Consider the following 18,465-nt stretch of genomic DNA (forward strand, 5'->3'; position numbering starts at 1 on the left):
GAGCTTACAAGAAGAACCTCAGTCCTTTCTAGTTTATTCCCAACATAATCTAATGGTTATACTTTATTTAGGACACTGGATAGCAGTATAAATAAAAAATTTGCATGACGCACAGCAAATACAGGAAGGTTCCAAGTATAAAGGCCTTTTCAAACATAGTTCCCAGTAAATTCCTGGGATAAATTTTCAGGCAGCACTATGATTTTCATTCTTTTATCGGAATAGTGACAGGGATGTGACATTAACCAATGACACACACCACAGCTTTTATAGCCTGGGCTAATTTGCAATGCCCGTCCATAGAGGGGCCTTGAAACACATTAAACATGAAGACAATATACAAGAGACAGTAAAACACAAACAACACAATTTGTAAAACATAAAACTCAGAGCTTGACAACCAAACAGAAAAAAACAGCACAAGATAATACAATTAAGCGCCATAAACAGGAGGCATTATTCATGAGTACAGGACTGCTCCCTCTTTCTTAACTGTTTCAGTTTCAATTTAAAAATGACCCCAGTCTGGATCCAGTTTGAATTCAGTTGGGAGGGACCTCCACATGTTGATCCCACGAACAGAAAAAGCAGTTTGTCCAAAACTCAATATTCATACATGCAGCTCCATTTAGAAGCATTGCTGTCTGTCATGTTTTGCCATGCCATGGCAGTACCGCAATAAACCGTCCAGCAGATGGCAGTAATGTAACACTTTTGGATGCCAACCCCCATAAAACCCCACAGATGACGAAAAAGGGCGAAGGCTTTATCTACGTTTAAGACAGCTCTTACTTTAAGCATCATTTTGGGCGAGGAGCAAGAAGAACTTGTATTGCAGTAATCAAATCTAATTCGTCAATCAATCGTCAACCAATCAAAGTCCTGTGATTGGTTTGTTTGCGCCATGTGAAAGTCTATTTTGTCAGATAATTCTAACCCTTTATGTAATTTAAGATAAGATAAGATAAGATGAAATTTTATTATCCTGAGGGAAATTACTGTGCAACAGTAACAGTACAGCATGAAAAGACAAAGACCCAGAAGTCAGAAATCAGAAATCACCCAACTAGTGCAATAATGAAAAGTGCAAGAATGCAAGTAGATAATAAGTACACGATAAGTACAAACAATAAGGGGGTACGAAATTATGTAGTGGAAATTGGAGGTTCACGAATTCCTTGAATATTTATCCCTGCTTCTGTTCACAGTGGCAGTAAGCGTGTCCCTGGACATTTCAGGGAAAGATTGCATGTGTGAAAGAGGCTTAAGTAAGTGACAGTCATCAGTCATTTTCAAAAAGTACAAGTTGTCTAATTGGGCCAACTGGGATTGGCTGGCGGTCACTTGGGCCACAGCCAAGGGCCTCAGAATGAGAAAACTTGGCCCTGCACCCATCAAGTTCTGTTTATGCAAAAAAAAAGATAAAATAGCAACATTATCAAGGCGGTAGCATTTCATCCTACTGAAACCAAACACAAGGCAGTGTTTTTTTCACTAAACCACGAATATTGATGAAAACATAAACCTGCTTAATGTGCCCAGATTTCAAACTATAAAGTGGTACTCTGGCCTGTACAGTAATGTACTTCATTGTTGTATATCACTATCACATTTTGGACATATTCAGACTGAAAAATAGTGCCAGATACTTCTTTATTTTTGTTGACAGTTATTAGATATTTGTGCATTTTGTCAGCAGTTAGGAACTCAATCTTTACGCTCAGCATTGGGAGGAAAGAATTCATCAACACCACATTCAGGAGATGAAGCCTGATCATTTTCATATTGTACTACAAAGTTTAATGCCATGTGTACATTTACTCAACTACCGTTTAAACCTGAGCTACTTTTACTGATATTCATTCTTAAAATTCATATAAAAAAACATGTCCCTATGTACACAATGAGTACTTTTATTTTGGGTACTTGAGTACATACTGGTTAAGATCAGACAGGCTTTTTCTCCTTCCACTTTACCCCTCAAATCTGACTGATTCCACACTTAGCCCTTAGCACTTAGTTTGTTTGTATGCTAAAGTCACGCACCCACGCACGCACGCACGCACGCACGCACGCACGCACGCACGCACGCACGCACGCACGCACGCACGCACGCACAGCAAAACTGTAGTCTTGAGTATTTCACAGAAGCATTCCAACCTGTTGTCCCTGAGTAAAGTTCACAGCATCTTGAAGCCTGCTGGGAGGAAAAGTGTGCTGGGAACTGTTTGAACAAGATCTGCTGTTTACTGGTGACCTATCCAGTAAGGACTGGGCAGCCAAGTATTTATTGACATTTCCCAGGCACTTGCAGCTTTGTGTATATATGTTTCCAGCAAGGAATGACACCTAACAAACAAGGCAGGCACCCAACAAAGCCAGGCTGAGCCTTTCCTTGCTACTGTTGACCCAAACCTACCTGCAGCCTTCGTCCAGTCTCCATCCATAAAGAGCTGAATGAGGCTGAAAGACATTTCAGCAATGTGACCACTGTGTTCTTTGGCCACAGTTGAGAAGAGTTGAAAGCCTTTCTCCAGGGCTCAGATTTGTTACTTCACTAAAAGTATGTCTCTTATACTCTAAATTAATGACTTGCAGTTGGATTTTATTCCACCTGAGAAAATGAAGTAGCAGTAAATACGCTGTAGTACAAGTGTATTTCCTCAAGGAGATGTATATGATTACTTCCTACCTTTATCTCTTACAAAGCTCATACAATAAGGTAGTTAATAATTACACACATCCAATTACACAAGTACTATAATTACCATATTTATCATATTATGGCTTTTAGTTTAGTGACTACTTTTTAACTCTGATATCCAAGAATCAGAAGTATCAAGAAAAGGACATTTGAGGGCTTCACAAATAAACCGGTATTTTGAGGGGGGTTTTGTAAAGTGATATTTCAGATCCTGATGATTGTGGATGCTTTCCACACTGCAGTTTCCTGTGGAGTTATAGGTTTTCATTCCTAACATACGTCAGGCAGCTGATTTATTTTGAATTCCATGTGTGTTTCTCAGATGTTTATGTACACAATCGCTGCGCCTCACCGTCTCAGACAAAATTCTTCTTGAACACATGTAACACTTCAAAAGACATAAATCAAGAGGCCACCCAGTCTCTTTCTCTGATCATTTAATTTTGAAATTTTTCTTCTTTTGAATCAAATAAAATGTTCATTTGTCTGTGGCACTTCCTTATGTTATTGGCTCATGGTGTAAATGACTTCAATTATGTGTCGGATTCATGCTTTATGGAGTTTTCACTTATCATGCCACTTCTAAAGTGGAGTAAATCTTATCAAATTAAGCAGAATGTTTATGTTGAAATGGGGTGTGTAACTGATTGCAATACAAAAATTAATGACTACAAAATTACGCACCAAATTTTGTTTCAGTTTTACACTGATCCAATAAATATGATTTTCCACCATTTTCCAGTCATTATAGTTGAGGATGCTATTCTTGCTGATAGTTGTAGCCATATGCTGACATGTGTTGACTCTTTGATGTATTTCATAGTAGATAGAATGCGTGGGCCATTCTTAGAGAAGAGACAGCGTATCAGTGTTTAACGGATGTGTGGTGAAAAAAACTTTAAATCCCACATGCACAACATATCAGGACCTGATATCGGACACCTACCACCCTGTTTAACAAGGGACAGACAGGTGAGCAAAAACAAGGTTCACCTCACTGTCAAATGCGTCTGTAAAGCTTATTTGTGAGTCTATGCTTTTGAAATTGCTATCTTGAAGCTCAATGTAAACACTTAGGCAATAGGTTTCAGCCCTAACAAATATAATGATAATGATAATAATGATAGGATTAAATGCCGTAATAACAACAGTCCATAATCACTTAAAGATATATTGCATGTATAATTTAATGATGGTATGATGGTTCATCATACAAAATCAATTATATGAATTTACTCTTAATGTTTTTAAGTTTTTTTCAAAAGAGGATCTGCTCTCTTGTAGTGAGTCATTTAAATGCCAATGTGTTTATATCTAATATGATGCAGAAATCTCTGATCAGGCCAAAATGTTAAAACAAAAGGTTTGACTAAAATGAGGATTATAAAATGTAACTAAAATGTAAAGAAAGTGTATCATTCTTTGCTTAAGGTCATGTAGAAGAGAGACTGAAGTGATAAAGGAGTAACAACAATGTGTTGGATTATTGTTGTGGACAAAGTTTAACATGTATTTTTGAAAGGGTTTGTGGTCTTGATGTTATTTTAATAAAATATTTGTTCTCCACTGTATCCCCTTATATTAATGACTGAACAAAGAATTGGGGATTAGGGGGTGGGAGTGGTGTTCAAATCTTTCAGCTGATCTTATCATAGTTTCCCCATAATGGACCATTTAAGTTCCCTTTCTTCAATCATTTTACTGTATACATGTTCCACATTCCTGCGCACAATCACAGCATGTCTTCATGTTTGGTTTTCATCTGATCAGCAGTCCAGTGGATTTTATTTCCCAAAACACTAGAAATGATGTTCTTCCTCAGTTGGCAGAAGAACCATAAAAATATTTATAAGAAAATAAACATGCTGAGATTGTCCTGCTGATGGTTTCTGTCTCTGCTTGAGGAGGAGAGAGGACAGACGAGAGACAGGCAGCGAGGGAGATAGGGAGTGGGCACGATAAGCTGGTATCCATTCCTTGCTCTCTCTCTTTCTCTCTACATCTGTGGGAGTCTTCTTCACTATCACCATGGTAACCTGGTGTAAATGTTTCCTCCAGGCAAATCACAACATCAAACTCTAACAGAAAATGGTTTATGTCAGTCAGTCAGTCAGTCAGTCAGTCAGTCAGTCTCTTTCAATGGATTCCAGTGGCCTTTTGCTTAATCCGGTCACTTCCAAAACGAGCTTCTGCTGTGGCTGATCACAGTCACGGCAGAAACCTCAGTAGAAACTTCTCCTACATTCTTCGGGGTGTCAAACACTTCTACACAAACTTTGTACAGTATTTCACAAATATACAGCTTAATACTTGCAGTTGACAGTAGTGCGACACAGAGGCACCATATTCAGCCATTTTTCTGTAACACTGAGAAGATCTGAGAGGTCCTGATAAAGTTAAATTCGCTGTTATGCCAGGAAAAGAGTTTTATGGACTAATATGTTCCAGTGTCTAGATGGGAAATCATTTGAGCAAAATTGAATGAATTGAATTATTAATTTATCATTTTACTCAATCATCTGTTCATTAAAGTAATCCCACAAACTGCTTTCTATCAGCTGCTCACCAGTGTGCTGAGACTCTGTGGTGCCACAATGACATGGGATGAAAGTCCATTTAACTAAGGAATGTTATGTGTTATTTTAAAGAAGGGCTTTAAAACCTTTATGTTTGTATATCACATTAAAGTGAGACAGCTGGGGGCGCTCATCCCTCTTCCATAAATCTGCTCAGACGCATGTGTCCCGTGGTTTTATGGCAAACACCAGCATATCCTTTGGTTGGTAAAGGCAATAAAAGGCTTTAAGTGTGTTATTTTCTCTGATCAGCATTCAGCTGTCAGGACTGGACAGAATCAACGACAAACTTGTACATGCCAGTCAGAACGTAACAATAATAAACACCGTCAGATATTGATACGGTGTAGCATGAGATGGGAATGTGTTTCTGCAGGGGGCAGTGGGAGCATGTTAATGAGAAGCCATGTTGATTTATAGCACCTGTTATTGCTTTTAGTTATAGCAGCTCCAATCAGCCGACAAACAAAGGCTGCAAACATTTCCTTTCACAGCTCAGCTAATTGACATTCCTGTTGTCAAAGTAACAAGACAAGAGGAAACTTCTGAGCTATTGAGCATAATGCACCGTGTCCTTGGTAACAGGTGCTGAGAGGCAATAGCCTTTAAGGCCGCCACACCACTGGAGAGTCTGTGAGCCTGCCGATGAGACTGTGTCACAAATATTTGGCTTCTTCCCACTGCAGATAATTGTTATTGTTTGAGGGAAAAGCATTTTATTTTATTATTTTACATTCATTGTCTCTTTATCGCATGTATAAATAGATTGATCATGTAGATACACTGTCAATGGTATTACAGATGTGATCTTATTTGTATATCAATAACTGTTGGAAACAAAACAAATCGTCTTACTCTGCTGAATCAGCATAATCTTAGCCTCAGACTGGTAATAAATGGTTCTAGTCTTTGTTAAAATACAGACATGCCATAAATATGAGCCATCTACTACACCTGGATCGAAAGGGACACTTGCTCCTTTCTACATTACCTGTCCCTGGTTCTCTGGGAGGACCCTGAATCTACAGTTTTGCTATTCATCTCTGCACTCATCATTATGTCATTGCTGAGCTCACCACGCTGTTCTACTACGTAAATGCCTGTTCACACCCACTCTGAATTTTTCTCATGGAAATATCAGACAGCAACAACATACGGTGGCCGAGAACCGCCACCGCTGCAAATAAAAGAAGCGCTGCAAAAATAAAAAGCTGGTGCAAAAATAAAAAAGGCGATGCAAATAAAAGAAAGTCTGCAAAAAAGAAACGCTACTGCAAATAAAAGAAAGTCTGCAAAAATAAAAAAGTCGGTGCAAAAATAAAAACGGTGATGCAAATAAAAAAGCCACAACGGAAGTGGGTTACCGGGGACTGTTTTTGCCGATGCACCTGTGTGAGTAGAAGACGACGCCGACGCACCTGTGTGAGGAGAAGAAGACGGCGACGACGACGACGAGAAGAAACTACGAGTAGGAAAACGAACTAGAAAGTAAGTGAACATGATAGTGTTTAATGTCGCTACGTGTACTTTTTAATGTGTTATTTGGTTAGGCCAGGTAACCCCAGGTTTGAAGGTGAACTGGAGAATGCCGGTGTATTGTTAGCTTCGGCTAACACGGGGAGACCACTAACCAGATGTCAGTTTGACATCATAGCTGGAGTTTGAGTTATTGGATGACATCGTTTTGTTAGCGTGATGCCATCACACTCATTTATTTAAGTAGCTTCAGATTCAAACAGCTTCAGCAGCATTGGAGACACACTTTCTGGACCAACATCTGACTGTGACTCTGTGAGTGAGCTCGTTTTGTGGTGACTATCTACAGTGAAGACAGCTTATTACTGTCGTTGTTGTTGTTTGTATCATTAATAATCATGCTAACAATAATCTAAGGCGTGGGTAACAGAAGTTATGTGGATGAATGTGAAGTTTAAGCTGTGTGGGGTGGCCAGGGACCTTTGAGAAAGAACCATGACCATAATGTCAGATTGAATCCTAAACTTGACTGTTTTTGCTTTGTCATTTACCAGGTCATGTTTTGTCCATTCTGTGGGGTGAACCTTCCATCCGTCCTGGTATATTGTGGCTCATGCTGTAGAAATGTCAGGTTCCTAAGGAGTCTTCAAGATGAAGGTACATTTCTTTCTGACAGTTAATGAGGTTCTTAAACATGATGGATTGCTATGCTTTTTCAGAGAATATACTGTCTGTTAGTCATGAATATACCACTTCATATGGTGAAATCCATAACAGAGGCATGTGGAATACAATGAATTTGAAGACATGAAAAATTAAGAAAGTTTCTTAGTCTAGTAGGCTACTGATCCCTGTAAAAAAATCCTATGCAACAATTTTGAGTGTTTTGCACTATGCTACTTTTATATAAAGACATTTTCAATTAATTAACTTTAACGAGTGCATTGAATAGCTTGATTCCTCAATAACTAATCACTAACTACCATGTCACCCACACATGATAATCTTAACAATCTCATTTATTCACCTCTGTAAAAATTGAAAATGTTCATTATGCAGTTCATCATTTAGCCTCTAATATAGTGTCCTCCGTCCTACCCCTCAGGTCCTGAAGCTAGTACTCCAGTGGATGAACTTATCCAAAAATATTTCACAGAGGGCCATAGTTATGAAATAATAGTGGACTTACTGAAAACCAAACACAACACATCAGTCAGTTTTCGCAATCTACAAAAAAGACTAAAACATGCAAGCCTGACCAGAAGGATCAACTACACTCCAATTGCTACTGTGCAGGCAGCTATTTCCGAGGAGCTAAAGGGATCAGGCCAGCTTTTAGGGTATAGAGCGATGTTGCAGATTCTGAAACGGAAACACTCTCTTGTCGTCAGACAAGACGATGCACCTAATGGCAGAGCTGGATCCATGTGGAACAGAGAATCGCTGCAGACGTAGATTTGTTCGAAGGGCATATCATTCAATGGGACCAAACGAAACCTGGCACGTTGATGGGTATAATAAATTAAAACCTTTTGGAATTGGCATAAGTGGCTGCATTGATGGCTTCTCCAGAAAAATTATGTGGCTGAATTGTGGAAAGACGAACAACGACCCTTCAGTAATTGCTCAAAACTACATCAACTGTGTAGTTGAGCATGGAGTTTTTCCAAAGCGGCTCCGCACAGATTGCGGCACTGAAAATGGAATAATGGCCGCCATTCAATGTACCATGAGATCAGAGCATGCAGACGAGTTTGCAGGAGCTTAAAGCCACATGTATGGCACTTCAACATCCAACCAGCGGATTGAAAGCTGGTTCCGGAAACAAAGGTTTCTGTCACTTTTAATTCATTTATGTTTTACTTGACCCTGGATTATTGTATTTGCTGTATGCATTTATATTATTTCTCAGTTTAATGTATATTGCTGTGCTTTTTAAAGGAAAGGGTATATTGTAGTGAAATCTCCAAAAGGCATGAGTCAGTAGTAAGTGGACTTGTACATTAATCTAAACCTCTTGAAGAACGATGACCTGGATGAATTTGTGTTTTCTATCTAGGAGCCAATTTTGGATGGATCTGTTCAGTGACTTGAGGGAGAGGCATCTCTTCAATGGCAGCCCTGCAAACACAAAGTTCACCTCCTGGAGTCACCTTATTTATTATTAATTACGTAAAAACTGAAATAATGTGGTGCTCTAAAATGTGGGTACTTAACTGCACTTGAAAATATTTTGTAACATTTTGATTATAAAATTTAAGATTCACAATAAAGTTTTCCCTCATGTGCAATGCTTTCTCTAATATTTGATACTTAGTTTAACCTAAGATCATTGCTTGTCTTTGGGTCTCTGCATCCTTGTCCTGTAAGAAACTCTGGAGATAATTGTAATGACCATGAAAGTGAAACTTAATTGATGTGTTGCTCAGTGTGAACACTTTCCTGTACTTGCTCCTAGCAATTGTGGTTTCCCAGCATCTGCCCAAACCCTGAACCACATCACCAGCATCATGCCAGTGCCAGCAACTCCTGCTGGGGATGAGCATGAAACTCTTTTTGGAGAACTGCAACGACAGAGTGGTGTAAGAGCTCCTTTGCAGTGGGAATCAGCTGTAGAGAACTACATCACCCTGAAAAACATGGCTGGTCTGTAAAAATTTTAGGGACATATTTGTGTTGTGACAACACCAAAACAAACTTCTTTTTATGTGTTGTATTTGCTGCTGCTGTATATTGCTGCTGTCATTTTCTTCTCTCCCCTGTCATTTGGCAGAGGCTTTTGTCCAAAGCAACGTACAAATGTCTGTAATAAAGTTGTCTATGCCTGAAAAAATCTTAAAAAAAAAAAAAAAGAACAGTCTGTAGTTTTTTTATTTATTTTTTATTTAAAGAAACAAGCTGAAGCTGCAAGCACATTCCTGATATCAAATACAATAAAAATGTGCGGTCTTGACAACAGTCTAAAAATGAAATGTTTAATATAATGTACACAAACATGGATCTCTAGGTCAGAGCGTGACACATTCTTTTAAGTAGTTTAAGCCTTGATTGTGTGACAATATTTTCAGACAAGGCTAAGTGTGAACGATAGACTATGTTTCGGAGCTACAATTACCAGAGCTGCTGAATCAGTGCTTGACTCTCCATCTGCAGGTTCCCATATCTGGAAGTAAAAAACAATATATCAGTGAGCACTTCAAATTTGATTGACAGAACTAGAGCTGAACAAATTTGAACATAAATATTGAAGTTTGTAAAATATGTGTAGGCCAGGACACTGCAACATTTACTGTAATTTAAAATGCTATTTTGGCACGTTTCATCAGAAACATGGCTTCTATGTAAAATCTAGAAACATTTTCATTTTCAGACAGAACTTACAATATAATCAATGTAAGACACAACAAATGTGGCACTCACCAATGTATCAGCTGCACTGAATTCTGCAGAGCTTGGACTCATGATGATCACCTCTGAATCCGACAAAGTAGTTTCGGAGGCTGCTGGTGTCCACAAAAAGGACAATTCATTATGATCTGCAAAAAACAAACAAAAAAAACAAGTATCATTAGGTTGCTTTGGACTTAAATTGCATGAACATTTTAGCCGTCAGTTCAATACCTCAATCTGACATTATGGTCATGGTATTTTCACAAAAGTCCCTGGCCACCTCACACAGCTTAAACTTCACATTCATCCAAATAACTATTGTTACCCACGCCTTAGATTATTGTTAGCATGACTATTAATGATACAAGCAACAACAACAACGATAGTAATAAGCTGTAGCCGTCAGTTGCTTCCACTCTCGTTAGTGGTCTCCCCGTGTTAGCCGAAGCTAACAATACACCGGCATTCTCCAGTTCAACTTCAAACCTGGGGTTACCTGGCCTAACCAAATAACACATTAAAAAGTACACGTAGCGACATTAAACACTATCATGTTCACTTACTTTCTAGTTCGTTTTCCTATTCGTAGTTTCTTCTCGTCGTCGTCGCCGTCTTCTTCTCCTCACACAGGTGCGTCGGCGTCGTCTTCTACTCACACAGGTGCATCGGCAAAAACAGTCCCCGGTAACCCTCTTCCGTTGTGGCTTTTTTATTTGCATCACCGTTTTTATTTTTGCACCGACTTTTTTATTTTTGCAGACTTTCTTTTATTTGCAGTAGCGTTTCTTTTTTGCAGACTTTCTTTTATTTGCATCGCCTTTTTTATTTTTGCACCAGCTTTTTATTTTTGCACACCAGCTTTTTTATTTTTGCAGCGCTTCTTTTATTTGCAGCGGTGGCGGTTCTCGGCCACCGTAACAACAGCATAATGAAACATTCATCACCGTGTTTGCATTCACACCGCAGCCAAAACTTGCATGGTCTGTTATTTTATCGTAGAATTTCTGTAGCAATTTCTGATATAATTGGAGTGACAATAAATCCGTTTAGCATAGGCAGAGACTTTAAATCATGGGGTAAATACAACAAATGGAGATGAGCTCAGCTGACAACACCAGAGATGATCTTCACTGGAAAGTTTAATCAGGGATGATATAAACTTTGGTTTGACATGAAGAAAGAAAGAGTGTCTTCTGAAAGTTTGCCGCCATGCAGAGTTTTAAGTTAACTGAGATCTTCACGTCAATGATGAACAAAAACAAGGACATAGAGAACTAAATAAGGACAACTATATAAGTCAAACAGCTGAAAATAAAAACTCACAGTGGTATGTGAGGAATGTCCAATGACGTCCTGGATTCCTTCAATACACAAAAGCTACATTCAATACATAAACTTTCACTATGCTATGCAAAAAGTGTCAAGGATGAGCATTTATTCAAAAGGGGAGATGTATCAGTGGCGGAGAAAATATGACTGCGTGTGTTTATGTGCACTATGCAGGGCTCTGCTGCAGCACCTGTATCAATACGACTTGCTGTTGTCCTCCTGCTTTTCTTTGCCATATGAAGTCCTTAGCACAGCTATGGATTGGAGGAGTGACTCACAGCAACACATTCCACAGACACAAGGCCACACATTTCACCTGTGCAAGTGACCCAAAACACCCATAGAACCCAGGCCACATCCCTGAGGACATGCCGTGTATTATCTGAAGTATTATGTACAACTCACCAATCATTTCCTGCATGTTTCTTCCTGGTGTTTCCTTTATTGTGTCCACCCCTTCATGTTCATGTATAGAAACTGAACTGTATAAGTTTCATAATTGCAGGGTTTACTGCTGAGCTGCTGCGTGTTTTAGATAGCACAAATGGACATATTTCATGTTTCCATGGAAACGACAGGCTGTGTGTACATGTGAGTGGACTGATTTATGTTCCACTGTGACAGCATTAAATGGACCGACTGCATCACAAACCGCGGTTACGTTTTTCAATACAGGTTCGTTACCAGTTACAAAGTGAATTCTAAATAAGGTTACATATTGGATTGTACTGCACAGTCTCACTTGAAAGCAGGTGCAGCTAATTAAGGCTGCTCTTTAAAAAAGTTTCATTTTGTAATTTGTGCCTGATTTCATCAAAGACATTCCGCTGCATGTTTCATTACAAAGGCCACAAAGACAAAAGAGGAGAGAGTAGGGTTGGTATTTTTCCTTTACTAGCAATACTAAAGGATATATTTAAATAAAAATTGTAAAATATTTCAAATACAACAAATTATGTCGGAAGCTTTGTTAGTTTTACACAATTCTTTCTAATGGGTAAAATTTTTATTTTTAAGAAAATGTCTCATAGTGGCTCCAGACTCAAAACTCAAATGGCAATGGAGAAACTATGCTTACTCATGGTCAATTTGAAAAACGTTTACGAGGTGGAACAAAGAACATGCAAAGTATACCAAATAGTCAGGTAACACTAGACAAATAATTTGTGTTTGTGGCCCTGAACAAAGGGAAGTGAGGGACGTACATTATATAGATCGATGGCTGATTTGTGATGTGGGAGTGAGCGAGCATGTCAGGTGAGGCAAATTAGGGAAATTCAGGGGTGACAGCTTGGAGAAAGGTGGATAACTGCGGTTTCACACAGTAATTCCTTACTGCGATGTCACTACTTTTGCTGAAGTAGAGTTTGCAGTTCTTGGTCCATCTTATACCACTGCACAAAACGACTTGACTGTTGAAAATTCAAACAATGCAAGTGTGGAGGAGTGTTTCAGCTTTTAAAATACCGACAATAGCAATCGAAATAATATATCTTGAGTGCTTATTCTAGACCTTCATGTGTCTAATGAAAGGAGCACAGACTTTGAGCAGATTGTGATGTCCACCCACGGATCCATCTGCATTCACCCACGTGTGTGATGCTGAAACTTCATTTTTCAGTTGTATCCAGTCATATAAACACAAAGAACAAACAGAAAGCATGAACCTCATTTCACTTCCTGCTGTGTTGCGGTGTTGGTCTCATCTATTAAAATGTGTATTCATAAAAGCACTTAAACGTTAGAGAAAAGAGAAAAGAAGTAAAGAAGCTGAATCTCTTTACTGGTTTGACTTAAGTTCTTCCTTGGTTTTGCTCAGAGGCAGACATTGATCATTTAACACCATGAAAGGACAAACTTTTGTTTTCACTTACAATATCCTTTTTCTACAGCAATCTCTTTGTGCAAAGTTGTTGTGCTGTGTGATGCATCAATGCGTTGCTTGGATGTGGTCAAAATCAGGAATAAAGGGATTAAAAACATTTAATCATTTCTAATCATGACCATGGCTCGTTATTGTGTTTTGGCAGCTGTCTTAATGCTAGTGTGAAATCAGGCACATGTACTTGTGTATTTTCTCCTGTGAGTATGTTGATATACAGAGCGGTGACTGTTTCCAGGAGATCGTCTATCATCATCTGCTGATTGCTGCCTCTTATCTTCAGGAGCAGGAAGCAGCACAGGCCAGAGTAAATACCTCAAAAACAACACAGAATACTGACATACCTTTAGACAGAAACCATCTGCAGTGCACACACACACACACACTTACATACGTATGGCTGGATGTGAGAGTGGACAAACCAACACACATTAAGTGGGAGGAAAATGGTTGCATCTGTGTAATACAATAATAGTGCTCATAATAATCTTTAATTGTAGAGCACCTTTCCTACAATCAGTGCAGCTCAAAGTGCTTTTACATTTGAGAGAAAAGTCAGAAAACAAGATGTCTAAAAGCTTTAAAAATACATACATATAAACATACAAAACATAATGTCACTGTGGTCTGCAAAGTAGTTTAAGGTACTACACATTGGAGAATAATTGCAACAATTACATAAAAATAAAAGCCAGAACATCACAAAGAACTGACTTGAAGATGATACAAGATGATAATTTAGGTTTTACAGTATTTCCTGTCTCGTAAACACTTTCAGTGTCTTTTCTTTTCTTTCTTTCTTCTTTCTTCTGCCTTCTACTTAATTATTAATTCTCTAGCGTTTAAATGGATTCATGAATACACATTCTAAAAGATAAGACAAACACAGCAGCACCGCAGAAAGTCAACATGAGGTTTCTACTTTATGCTTTCTGTTTGTTATTTGTGGTTTATATGAATATGTACACAAAGCTGTAATAAGACTGAAAAGTGAAGTGTTATGATCAAGCACGTGGGTGAATGCAGATGGATCCGTGGGTGGAGATCACAATCTGCTCACAGTTCGTGCTCATTTTATGAGATACGCAGAGTCTGAAATGAGCATTAATTTTCCATTGCTAGTGTCTGTATTTTAAACAAAATATTTATCTCTCCTTGACTGGATGATCAGACAGCTGTTGAAAATGACGGATCCAAGTTTTGGACCCTTCCAGCTGTAAATTATGACAATTCCCAGACTAGGCAGGTACATACTCAAAAGGTCTGTTTTCAGATCCTTCCAGGCACATAAACATACACCAGGTTCATTTATTCAGATATACAGGATGAGTTGAATTTTGATGGACTGTATCATCTGTTGCTGTTAGATGGTAAATGTCCTGGTCTTATATAGCACATCTTTACAATGACCTCACATTAGCCCATTTATACACCATAGAAAGAGCCCAACCTGTACATCAGGAGCAGTTATTGGTTCAGTGTCTTGCTCAACAAAATCTTCGCATGCTCCCCCAGGAGGAGCCTGAAATCGAACCAGAAACCTTTCAATTCCACGACCACTGGGCTACCATCTTGCTGATGTTAAAGTTGTGCAGTGTGACAGTCTGATTGGCTGATAAGGCCTCTGTTTCCTTGTGCCTCTTTTCACATGCTAAGTGCAGGGAAATGTGCTCTCCTGTTGACATTGACATTTTGAGAACATGTGGGAGTGTTTTTCCCTTGATGCACGGCATGCCACCATTAACTCTGCAAACATTTTACCTCACACTACTTTGACTAATTAATGATGTTAAATACTTTTTTGATATGATAGAACATCACTGTTTTTCAGTATATGAATGGCGTAACTGCTATTTGTATTCCAACAAACAACCATAACCAGGATCCAAATGTTTGGAACTTGATGCATGATAATATTTTATTCACAATCCTGTAGCTTTTTAAAGCTGGAAAAAACAGAGGTGCTGCTGTGCTCACTCACAGAGGAACTAGCGTGTCGGAGCTTTGCCCCAGCAAATTTAAACAATCTGCTACCCCGCTGTGACCAGTGTAACAGTATAGTGCAGCAGAGTATAGTTAAGAACAGTAGTATACATAATAGAGCAGAGTACAGTAGAGTACACAGTATCTTATAGTAAAGTACAAAGCTACAGGTACAATAGATAGTGATAGATACTGGTGATGTTTACTGGTTGCTGTTACTGTCTGCAGACGCACGCACGCACGCACGCACACACACACACACACACACGCACGCATGCACACACGCACACGCACACACACACGCAGACGCACATGCACAGACACACGCACAGACACACACACACAGTAGCTGAGATGGCTTTGTGATGCTGCCTGTGGATAACGCTGCCGTGGATGAAGAATGTGGCGAAATCACGTTAAGTGAGACTCACATGGGGTTTTCATTGTTGACCCCTTCTTGTCAGTAAAGCTGTATCTTCTACATGTGACGTGTAGTGGAAAGTATCTGTGGTATGTTATCTTACCCAGCAGACTGTTGCGCTTGGACGAGAGAACCATAAATTCAGTGAATTTAGCTTGTTTGCTCCTTACGACCTTATCACCCACATCTTTGTCCTTTTTATCTACCATGTCTCATCCCATTTCATAACACCATTATTCTGCACGTATCACTATTACTAACAAACCATAATCATTCATATTTTTGTACGTATCCCAAAAGAGTTAATTGATTATTAGTTGTTATGTTTTTATATCTTGAAATAATCATCAACATCAGCAGCAGCAGCAGCAGCAGCAGCAGCAGCAGCAGCAGCAGCAGCAGCTTCATTTTAGTGCAGCTTGCTGAGCCAGGGGTGTCAAACTAAAACCACCAGGAGACAATGACCCGCATCTACCTGTAGGGGGTTGGATGAGGGAGAGGAGGTCAGTGTACAACATTTATGCATGTCATTTGAATTTAGTTGCCACAGTTAAGTTTAGTTGTTGTATGCAATATAGGCATCTACTGCATTAATAACAGGAATATTAAGGTTTTGGCCCAAAAATGACCGATCCAAACATGGTTTAGGAATATTTTCTGCTCCATACCTGGTGAGAAAAGGACACTGTCTTCCGCCTCACTGGTGACCCCCCACTGTCCTGTCCCTAGCAAAGAAGACCTGCAGAAAACAATGTAAGGTCAAAAAAATGTTCTAATCCTTTTTGTTCTTCTTTCCATTTTCAACTCCTTCGTTTGACTGTCACTTATCTGCGATGTGCACAACACACGCAGCTAGGTGCAGCTTGGTCAAGGACGCTCAGAGCTCAAGCGAGCACCCTTCATACAAATTTATCATAGCATGAATTTGGTTAAGCCTGGACAGAATTTGGACGTGGACAACAAATATTCTGTGTGTTATGACTAATGATGTAAAAACAGACTAAATGGTTGATGAGTGGCAGTGAAGCTCAAATGTAAATGGTCACATGGTGACTATATTGCATTCCAAGTCCCAACAAACACTAAGGGCTCAGACATTGGCCTGTAGCTGAACTCAAGCTTAGTCAGACAAATGTGTCACGATTTAACAGGACAGAGGATCCAAGCGCAGATTCACAGATACAATATTTATTAAGTGTCCAGAGGAAGAAGGCGGTGTCGGTGACAGGCAGGGTAAATCCGTGGGCAGGCGGCAAGAGACGAGGTCCGAGGGCAGGCTTAGGTCCGAGGGCTGGAGACGGGAGGCGAGGTCAGCTACATGCGTGGGTCGATATACATGGGCTGGAGAGGAAGACGTGGTAAGGTTCAGGCGGAGGTCGGTACGGAAAAAAATAGATCAGCCGAGGAGTACTGTTACAGGGATACACACACAATAGGAACTACTGTACTAGGCTACAAACGATAACGAACTGACAAAGAACATACGAAACACATGGGTATGTATACCAGAAAGGGGAGGAGACAACGACACACAGGGGATCGAAATTACATTACATTATATTACATTACATTACATTATATTAGGGGAGGCAGGTAATCACACTGATGGGGAAGCCCAGGAGGAGTAGGAAGTGAAGACGCCTGAAACAGAGACAAGACAGTGAGTTTCTAAATAAAACAGAAAGTGGTACATGAGGTGACAGAATGTGACAAAATGAGACAAAGATAGTAAGACTTTTGAGTCGATGAAATTGCTTGGTTCAGGCCTTTGATGTCTATAATCTCTGCTGCAGGACAGACTACAGAGATCTGTGTGTGAGGTGGGATTGGCCCCTTTGTAACCATTGCCTATGCACAAAACAGGACTTGAAAGTTTAGCCCGCCACTTCCCATACAAAACTTTGGATTTATAAAAACAAACCTAAGGGGAGAATTTGCATCTGTGCAACTCTCCTCCATATGTACACACTTTTTTTGGAGGGAGGAGTGTTTGCAACACAGATGGAGAAGCAGATCTATGACATCTTCTCATTCCTCTCCATCACATAACTGAAACACAGACCCACAGTGGCTAAACATCCACCAACACCAGCAGTGTTTATGTTTCTGGATTTATACCAAAATGTCTGTATTTTAAGTCAATTCAATCACAACATATTAGACCAGGCTCTCACTGTTGTGTATGCGCATGCAGGAACTTGGGACTTGGGATAAAAACAAATGTCAGGAGAATGTGCTCATCTGGATGGAAACTCTGACACATGTGTATATGCACATTGTAGACATCACTGACAAAGAAGCAAAGAAATTACGCAGGGTTCTCCCCCATCTTTCTCAAACAAAGCCATTCCACTTGACAAATACAGAATTCTACAGACCCACTCTAGTGACACATTTAATATTGATTACTTCAAAGGATTTTTTTCAAGTTCTTCTACTTCCATGTATTTAGAACACGAGGATATCACATGGGATTATACAACACCTTTTGCAGGGTGTCCCATTTGCTCCAGTTCCAGCTGGTCTTCTGCCCTCTGCAGGTGTAGCCTACACCGTCCTCAAAATACTACGCTGTGTGTCATTTAAGGGACCGCACACTTGTCCCTGAAAAGAGAGCCTATGTATTTATTCCATCATTCAGTCTTTGTGGGACATTAAATGTTGAGAGTTTAATAGTTTTAATGCTCTAAACTGTATTTCGCTT

The 18,465-nt window shown here is 39.5% G+C and overlaps 2 long non-coding RNA genes across 3 annotated transcripts; one reads left to right on the forward strand and one right to left on the reverse strand.

The window, feature by feature from the left end:
* Positions 1–6,619: 6,619 nt before the first annotated feature.
* Positions 6,620–10,318, forward strand: LOC143012061 (uncharacterized). Of its 2 annotated transcripts, XR_012964975.1 has the most exons (4): positions 6,620–6,768; positions 7,311–7,413; positions 8,816–8,960; positions 9,215–10,318. It is a non-coding gene; the product is annotated as an uncharacterized LOC143012061 (long non-coding RNA). The 2 variants fall into 2 exon arrangements; XR_012964974.1 differs by lacking the exon at positions 9,215–10,318 and having other exon boundaries at positions 8,816–9,047.
* Positions 9,782–10,950, reverse strand: LOC143012062 (uncharacterized). Its single transcript, XR_012964976.1, has 3 exons — positions 10,710–10,950; positions 10,177–10,292; positions 9,782–9,919 (listed from the first exon to the last, which is right to left on the reverse strand). It is a non-coding gene; the product is annotated as an uncharacterized LOC143012062 (long non-coding RNA).
* Positions 10,951–18,465: the final 7,515 nt, after the last annotated feature.

Source organism: Genypterus blacodes, unplaced genomic scaffold (genome assembly GCF_046128005.1).
Source record: "Genypterus blacodes isolate CSIRO-AG114 ecotype Tasmania unplaced genomic scaffold, CSIRO-AGI_Gbla_v1 ptg000141l_1, whole genome shotgun sequence".
Taxonomy (NCBI): Eukaryota; Metazoa; Chordata; class Actinopteri; order Ophidiiformes; family Ophidiidae; genus Genypterus; species Genypterus blacodes.